This window comes from Pocillopora damicornis, chromosome 1 (genome assembly GCF_964200805.1).
Source record: "Pocillopora damicornis chromosome 1, jaPocDami1.2, whole genome shotgun sequence".
NCBI classification, from domain to species: Eukaryota; Metazoa; Cnidaria; class Anthozoa; order Scleractinia; family Pocilloporidae; genus Pocillopora; species Pocillopora damicornis.
In genome coordinates this window covers 17,004,445-17,013,194 of record NC_142670.1, presented here as the reverse complement: position 1 = coordinate 17,013,194, position 8,750 = coordinate 17,004,445, and the positions used below count along the sequence as shown (strand labels likewise).

General features: G+C 39.3%; 2 pseudogenes; both read right to left on the bottom strand.

The window, feature by feature from the left end:
- Positions 1-2,906: 2,906 nt before the first annotated feature.
- Positions 2,907-4,347, bottom strand: LOC149052389 (uncharacterized; annotated as a pseudogene).
- Positions 4,348-6,637: 2,290 nt separating this feature from the next.
- On the bottom strand, positions 6,638-8,045 carry LOC149052388 (uncharacterized; annotated as a pseudogene).
- Positions 8,046-8,750: the final 705 nt, after the last annotated feature.

The window sequence follows — 8,750 nt, the reverse complement described above, 5'->3', positions numbered from 1 at the left end:
TTTATCATCTAAACTTAATCCCCTGTCATTACTGAAGCTGGAAAAGAAATATTTAGCTTTTGGTGAATACTTTTGTCCGACATACTTTTCCCACGTCAAAAAGTAGCATCAAAACAAAGACAGTTTTAACAATGACCGATATGACAGAATCTCCTGAGCTTCCAGATTTAAAAGACAAAAGCATGGTTATAAGGTTACTGTAAAAACTGAAGGAGTGAACAAAATCATTAAATATCTAATAAACTCTTTTTTTTTTTTTATTAACTGACAGTCTATTTGCCAAACTTTATTCCTTTGACTGTCGTCACCTAACCTGTTTGTTAATGTATTATTCGGGGCAGATAGATGATTTTCTAATTTGCGTTTCATGCCTTCTTTAGGCTCCCCATAATTAGTAAAGTTTATATGCTAAGCTTAGCCATATTTAAAATAACTTAGAAGGCAGTTTTGTTGAACAATGGCTAACTCTGTTCAATTCACCGACCCATAATATTTTGTGTGACATGATAGACTAATTGTGCCATCTTTGTGTTTTCAAAACAAACTAGTTTTCTTAAGTCTGTGAATAAGAGTCCTCCTCTTTCCTCTACATTTCGTATTAATGCGAGCGGCTATCTGATTCCATTGCTCACTAAAAAATGGCGAGTCAAACTTTCTTTTTAAAACGGACACAAGAATACCTAGTTTTCCGCTGTCCAACCGGTGGAAATCTTTAGTTCCCGACGTGTTGCCATCTCGTCGTCCGTAAAGAGAACGTCAACAGAAGTAAGGGCGGCAGTAGACATATCAGTTCCCTTCGTTACAATTGGAGTATCTTTGGTTCGCTGCGCATCCGTTGGACCGTGCCTGCGTGACACTAATGGGTGAAGTTCTGGTCAACAGGCTGCAGAGGTGATCTTGTTGGAGCCATCTGGGCAGGAAACACGGGCGACAGGCTTTCTGGGTGGATTTGACGGAGTGTGCGCAGGACGGAACGCTAAGACTCAGTAGGTTCTTTACTGGATGTGGCTGTTTCTCGGTAAGTCTGGACAGTGGGGCTGCTATTGAAACACACCAGAGATGCGACTGCTTCGGAATCCAATGTTGGGAAGTCCGAATCATCATCAAGTAACGGCAAAGAAGCAGGCCCCGGCTCGTGCTGATGGAGGTACTTCAGTGCCGTCAATTGCTTAACTACTTCTGTCAGGTTCAATATCTGCTTTCGGAGCTCGGTAGTCACGTCGTAGTGGTCGTTTTGTAATGATGCATCAGCCGTAGACGGTGGAGTACTAATGTGGCACTGAACGCTCGCCTTGCTAGTCTCTACGCACCTTGGTAGCTTTTCCAAAGACGAGATTTTGTCATGGAGGTTGGCAGCGGTTTCATGTCAGTTCCTTTGAAGCCAGGAACACGTCCTGGAGGTAAAAAAAAAAATTGGTTTTCGGCGACGTTCATGAAGAACTTTACTACCCGTTGAATAGTTTCAGCACTGAAAGCAGAGCTAGGTAGACGTCAAGACTTGTTGCCGTGAGTACGAAGCGACAGTCGTTGTACATAGTATATAAATAATATTGGAATTGTAATATAGCATATTTTTTAAATTTTATTTTAGCTTATTTTCTCGGAGATATTAGCTCTACAGCTACACTGTGAATTTTGAGCATACATAAAGTATATGTACGTATGTATAGTACGCTATCCGATAATGTTTAGCGCGACTGTAGAAACCGGTCTTATGGAGACGACGCATGAAAAGAAAAGTTTTCAGGCAGAATTGGTGGCTGTGAAAATGGAAAGGCAACCTGGTTCGCTGCCTCATTTTCTCTGCTCTTCCTGAGTCGCTGACCTGATCACAGTTTATGGCACAGTGGATCATTGCCAAAATTACCAGATTGAGTTCAGTCGAGGAAAGTACCGCAAGGTTGTTTCGGCAATCGAAGATGACTTCAATTTTGGTAGTAGAGCTGCATGGATCTCCGTTATTTCCAAGTGCACATCCACATGTTTTGGCTGCAAATGCCTGCACTTTCGATCGCTCAGATGTATCACAATTTGAAAAGTCAAAGTGATCACCTGAGTCAATTTCCTGATTAGTTTCATCGCTGCGGTCAGAACCGTAGTCGTCCAGTTGGTCGTCTTCCTCTTCTACTGGTCTGGCGCCAAAAATAATTTTCCGCCAGGGATTTTAAATCTTTTCCACTGGTTAGAAAGTATGAGAACTTTAAGAATTTGTAAATGCATTTTGAAACATGATAATGAACGACTACGAAGCGTTTCCTTCTTCCTTTGCGCGTGTAAACCGTGTTGTAGTGTAAATGACCTAACTATGGAAACCAAAAGCAAGTGAATACACGCACAAGGTCTAGAGGAGTTTGTGAATTTAAGTTCGCTGAGTTTGCGAGCTAAAAAAGACTCGTTAGTACCTTCGACCATGTTAAATTTAATTATCCCCGCGTTAAATTTTCGTTCCTGAAGGTATATACCACAGTGCTAAAGACGAAGAGCTCGTAAGATGCCAAGATCAGATTACAATTGTAGGTTGTTTCACGGTTGGTGAGCGCGTACGGTTTTTATTGACAAGGAGTGAATAAAATTCGCGCAAGTGAACTAACTGTGAACTAACTTATTTATTATATACATAGCTGGATTCATAAGCAATCAGAACTCAAAGATAAACATGTCTTTATTTTCTTTCAAAGGAAAACAACCTGCGGTCAAGCCGCCTCACAATTCGAGAGTTGCACTGAAATGGCTTCCTTATAAAATACTTTACATTTAAATTATCGGGCAAAAATGCCGTTAAAAGGCAGAGATAGTTAGAATAAAATAAGACATCCTGAAAATATGTCGAAAAACCCGAGACTTCATTTTTTGTTGCTTATCAGAACCCGCATGCTTGAATTGACAAACAATAGTAAGATTCCGAATCAAGACGGTTTGATTCTTTTATAAGTTTTGCTAGGGTTTCCCTCTCACACTGAAAGTGTGGGCGATTGATTTAAAGTGTTTATTGCCACACCTATATGTCCCCCGCATATAACAGCACCCCAAGAAAGAGAAAGGGGCTGCTGTGCTGCTTGCCAGTGAGGAAAAGTTGGACGAAATGTTGGATAACTGAGTTCGTCAAACTCATGCTTTCTTTTCTACGGAATAGAAGAGCCAGACTGGGGAGCTATTTCTCTCGAACTCGTTCCAGTGAGAGTGTGACTCATATTCAACTGTTGTTTCTGGGAGACGTTAGAGTACCGAGTGATACTTAGAACGTTTTTGTGACCTGACAGTTGCATAATATCATTTGGCGGTACGTCGTTGTTGCCAGATTTTACATTGGGTACTGTCAAAGTAAACGGTGCATTGTTGGTTTCCATTTCCGCGGGTCGCTTTTCTGCGTAGGCTTTGTAGGCTTTTACTGGACATTTCTGGTTGTTCGGCACAGCAAACATTTTCGGTGCAATGACTTTTACATTCCGTGGATCGTTTCTTGAACGAGTTTTGGTTTCTCTTTTATTGAATTCGAGGTACTCCTGCCCTGTGGAAGTTTTGACAAAGTTTAACGTCTCCCCAACACATTTCTCTGTGCTCCATGCGGCCTAGTAACCCGAAATGGATTATGTTGTTGAACCATACCGTGTTTAAAAGCGCTGCTGCCGTGAAACTTCCTAAGAGATCCTTTTCAAACAGAACTTGAATATCTTCCTCATTTAAAGCAGCAGAAGCATTAGGCTTGTTGCCCATGCCTTTCCATTTTAGGTCCCTTTGCTTTGACTGAAGCGCTCTCCGAGTTTGCTCGAACTGGACGTTTTTCATAAGACAAAGTCCACAGTATATTTTTTTTTCGAATAGCGCTGAAAACTGGCGAAGAAAGTCCTTAGGGAATTAGACTCGTATTCCTCGTTGTGTCCTTTTTTGTGAACCGTTATAAGGAACTCGCTGAGAAACTTGTTCAGCGCTTGAGGAGTCATTCGTCCATTCGTCTCGTCTCGCCTGTCAAACAAGAAATTCATGGAACAGAGCAACATCATGTTTTTTTTTTTTTTTTTGGTGTTTTTCGTCTTTCATAAGGCAAAGTCCATAGATTTTTTTTGTCTTCAAATGGAGCTAAAAGCTAGCGAAGAATGCCCTTAAGGAATAACGCTCGTATTCCTAGTTGTCTTCTTTTTTGCAAACCGTTAGAAGGAACTAAACTCGTTCAGCGCTTGAGGGGTCATTCGTTCATTTGCCTCGTCTTGCCTTTCAAAACAAGAAATTCACGAAACAGAGCAACATACTGTTTAGTCTTTTTCTTAGTGTTCTCATTTTCTGTCCGTCTATGAACTCTTCTACTGATAAATCTAGGCTCTGAAAACGGTTAGTCTGATTTGAAGCCATCTTTCTTAAAAAAAAAAAAAGAAATGTGCCTAAGCTCTTAGAAATGTGCTGTTTGTCGATCAAGAGGAGCGGCGAGCAAGCGACACGGTTTTTTTCATTAGTGAAAATAATGATAATCGTATGACCAATCACCTGGCGTCTCTAAAGCGAAGAAACTATTTTTGTCTCGATGAATTTTGGCGCATAAATCTCGGTATGTATATAATAATGAATGATACGCGGCTTCGCTCGAAAAGCTTCGTTTTGCGCCGGCTAACTAGCGGTTATTTATTTTAAAATTGCCGACTTGCATAGAGTGACAAACAGCGACCGAGTCGTTAGGGGGACATGGAGCTGGTAATCTGTTGCTAAAGGATTGAGAGGGCTTATTAACTGCGTGAAGCGATAAGGATTTATATTTTACGCGGTAAGGATTAACTTTTAAAACAGTAATTCATGTGTTCAAACTGAGCTCCTCCGGACCTTGTGAAACACGTCTTGCTCACTGAATTCCTCCTGAAAATCCAGAGAGAAAGTGATTTGTCGTGAGTGTTTCCTTTTTTATTACAACTTTCGAATAGGACAGGAGATCTTCATTTTCGCTTATATTCTGTTAGTAACATACTTGACAAACACAAGTAACAAATTAAGCTGGGTTGTAAAAGATAAGCTAGCTTGTTAAGGAAACAAAGGAACTTAGCGTGTTAAAAAAAAAAAAAAAAAAAAAATCAAGCGAGCTATAGATTCAAAGCTCTACCGCGCTGGCCAGATATGAAAAATGGCTACCAACACGCTGTCCAGAATCAATTATTTTTAGGTGCATATCTGCACGGTAAGTGTGTGATGCTATTGGCGTGCGAGCGTGTTATAACGTGCCGTGTGAGTGCGTTCACCTTATTCCCTGAAATTCGTAGAGGGTCACAAATGAATAATTCCAATAATGATTTGTGATAGGAAACAAAACCAGGCAATGGGGAAAAAGGTTTTCTCCGTGCTGATATCCATTATTTCGAGCGCTTAAATTAGGTTTGTTTCCATTGTGTCCTTTTTCCAAGTCTTTTGGGTGTAGAATATTTTAAAGTCTCTGAGGGGTGGCTGGAATATTTAGGGGATGAGAAATGTCTACAACTTCAAACCAGATAAATTGCTTTGTTTTTAGAGAGAGGATTCTTGCGTTCATAAATGTAAAGAAAGTTTTATGAACAGAAAAGTGTAAGATATGATGTAAAATGGAATATGAAAGTAGCCTCAAACAAAAACTTTAAAACAAAAAGTTTCTCTGAATCTCGTTGTGAATGACTTTGCATCGACGATTTTTTTCAATAAATTTAAGTTTATTACCTGAACAAGCCATTTAAACAAAAGCAAAAAAAAGGGAAAAAAATAATAGTAAATGTAACATGCAATCGAGTTATGAAGAAAAAACAGAATTTACTGAGCTTCAAGCTTTTAAAAGACAAAAGGATGGTTATAAAGTTACTTTAGTAATTTATCACAGTAAACGGTGGCGACCAGTTCGCACACCATGTGTATTTCATAGTCGCTTACATATAAATTTTGCCGGACTTTGAGTTCGTCTCAAGATGGAACAACACAAATATACAAGTAAATATTTACAGTAACTTTATGACCATCCTTTTGTCTTTTAAAAGTTAGAAGCTCAGTAGATTCATCATGTTGGTCATTGTTAAAACTGTCTTTGTTTTGAGCTACTTTTCGACATGTGAAAAGTATGTCGGACAAAATTATTCACCAAAAAATAGATATTTCTTTGCCAGCTTCAGCAATGATAGAGGATTAATTTTTGAGGATCAAATAAAGGATTATGTCGACAGAAATACCGAAGGTAAAGTAAATTCATGACACGAGGTCCCACAACTCGAGTAATATTCACGGTGAAAAATTGCATATTTGAGCAGTCGAACGAGAAAAGTCATTTCTCGAAAACTAAAATATATTTTCACAAAAAAACAACACCACAATTATCAGGACATATTGGGCTACAAACTATGAAAGTAAGAGTGAAAACGAATTTAATTGTACTTGCCTCCTTCGTCTCACGAGAGGAAATAACAGTTGATGAACAACTGTCAGAAGCTGAAACAGGCTCCTCCGCTTGCAGATGACATAAAGCCCGGTTACTGAACAAAGACAAAAGAAATAGCAATCTTTTATTTCCTGCTGTGGATTCAAGGCATTTTGTAGGAGCATGGGCTAAAAGCAACGAGATAAATCAAGCAAAGAAGCAAGCGTGTGGTGCAGTGGTAGCGCTTGCGCTCTCTTAATAGGCTTTGTGGGGTTCGATTCCCTCTCACAACGAGAAAGCCACTTTTTTTCCTTTATCTGAAGGAGTGAACAAAACAATTAAATATCTAATAAACTTTTTTTTATTAACTGACAGTCTATTTATCAAACTTCATCCCTTTGACTGTCGTCACCTAACCTGTTTGTAAATGCATTGTTTTGGACAGATAAATGATTTTCTAGTCCGCGTTTTATGCCTTATTTACGCTCCACATAATTAGTAAGGTTTATATGCTAAGATTAGCCACATTTAGAATAACTTAGAACGCGACTTTGTTGAACCATACCTAACTCTGTTTAATTAACTGACCCATCATTTTTTTGTGGGAAATGATAGACTAATCGTGCCATCTTTGTGTTTTCAAAACAAACTAGTTTTGTTAAGTCTGTGAATAAGAGTCCTCCTCTTTCCTCTAAATTTCGTATTAATGCGAGCGGCCATCTGATTCCATTGCTCACTAAAAAATGGCGAGTCAAACTTTCCAGTGAGAGTGTGAGACATGTTCAACTGTTGTTTCTGTGAGACAGCAGAGTAGCTAGTGATACTTTGAACGTTTTTGTGTCCTGACAGTTGCATAATATCAATTGGCAGCAAGTCGTTGTTTCCAGATCTTACATTATTTACTGCCAAAGTAAAACGGTGCATCGTCGGTTTACATTTCCGCGGGTCGCTTTCTGCGTAGACTTTGTAGGCCTTTACTGGACATTTCTGGTTGTTCGGCATGGCAAAAGTTTTCGGTGCAATGGCTGTTACCTTCCGTGGATCGTTTCTTGAAACGAGTTTTGGTTTCTCTTTCATTGAATTCGAGGTACTCCTGCCCTGTGGAAGTTTTGACAAAGTTTTACGTCTCCCCTTGAACACATTTCTCTGTGCTTCTTACAGCCTAGTATACCAAAATTGATTGTGTTGTTGAACCATATCGTGTTTCAAAGCGCTTCTGCCGTGGAACTTCCCAAGAGATCCTTTTCAAACAGAACTTGAACATTTTCCTCACTTAAAGCAGCAGAAGCATTAGGCTTGTTGCTCATGCCTTTCGGTTTTAGATCCCTTTGCTTTGACTGAAGCGCTTTCCGAGTTTTCTCGAACTGGACGTTTTTCATAAGGCAAGTTCATAGTTTATTTTTCTTCGAATGGCGCTGAAAGCTAGCGAAGAATGCCCTTAAGGAATTAGGCTCGTATTCCTAGTTGTCTTCTTTTTTGCGGACCGTTATAAGGAACTCGCTGACAAACTTGTTCAGCGCTGGAGGAGTCATTAGTTCATTTGCATCTTCTCTCCTTTCAAAGCAAGAAATTCATAGAACAGAGCAACAAATTGTTAAGTCTTTTTCTTGGTGTTTTCATTTTCCTGTCCGTTTATGAACTCTTCTACTGATAATTCTATCCTCTCAAAACGGTTAGTCTGATTTTAAGCCATCTTTCTTAAAAAATTCGTCGTTGTCAGTGTGATAGGGACTTTATAAGGGTCGTAGTAATATATATCACATCCAACAAACTTTGTGGCCTCATGCAATACACGTATGTAGCGATAAATGAAATTACGAATTACGGCGCCACTGTCACTCCGCCGATGAATTGTTAATACGTTTGTGTTTTTGAGCGTAACGCTGGTGGGTATTATTATACGTCATCTTTCATCTAATTGTAAATTTATTCCGATTTCTTCGAGAAGTTGACATCCTCCAGGTGTAGCGTAAGATTTTTAAGGTGAACGCACGAGAAGATAACACCGAGCGCCGAAGGCCGTCCAAAGTAATGAATCTAGGAGCATGCTCTTACAGAAGATTTTAAATCTTGCGTCTCGAAAGTGCCATTTGCTGCATTTTTCATTTGAGCTCTGAGTGATAAAGAAAACAATAGGTCGCTTAGGGCGAAGAGTCAACTTTCGGCGGCTGGAATTGAGAATTTTCCCTTCTAAATGCTGTTTTATGGCATCAACAAGCATAAAGAAGCTTCAAAGTGCTCAATTCAGGCATCCACCATAAGTTGTATACGTAAATTTGATATATAGTTAAGTCCGCTCTTTGTGCAGTGTTGCTTGTAATTTTCGAAAATGAGCTCGCTCTGCTAAAAAAATTAAACCGAAATCACAAAATATTTTCGAATTTACATACTTCCCTCT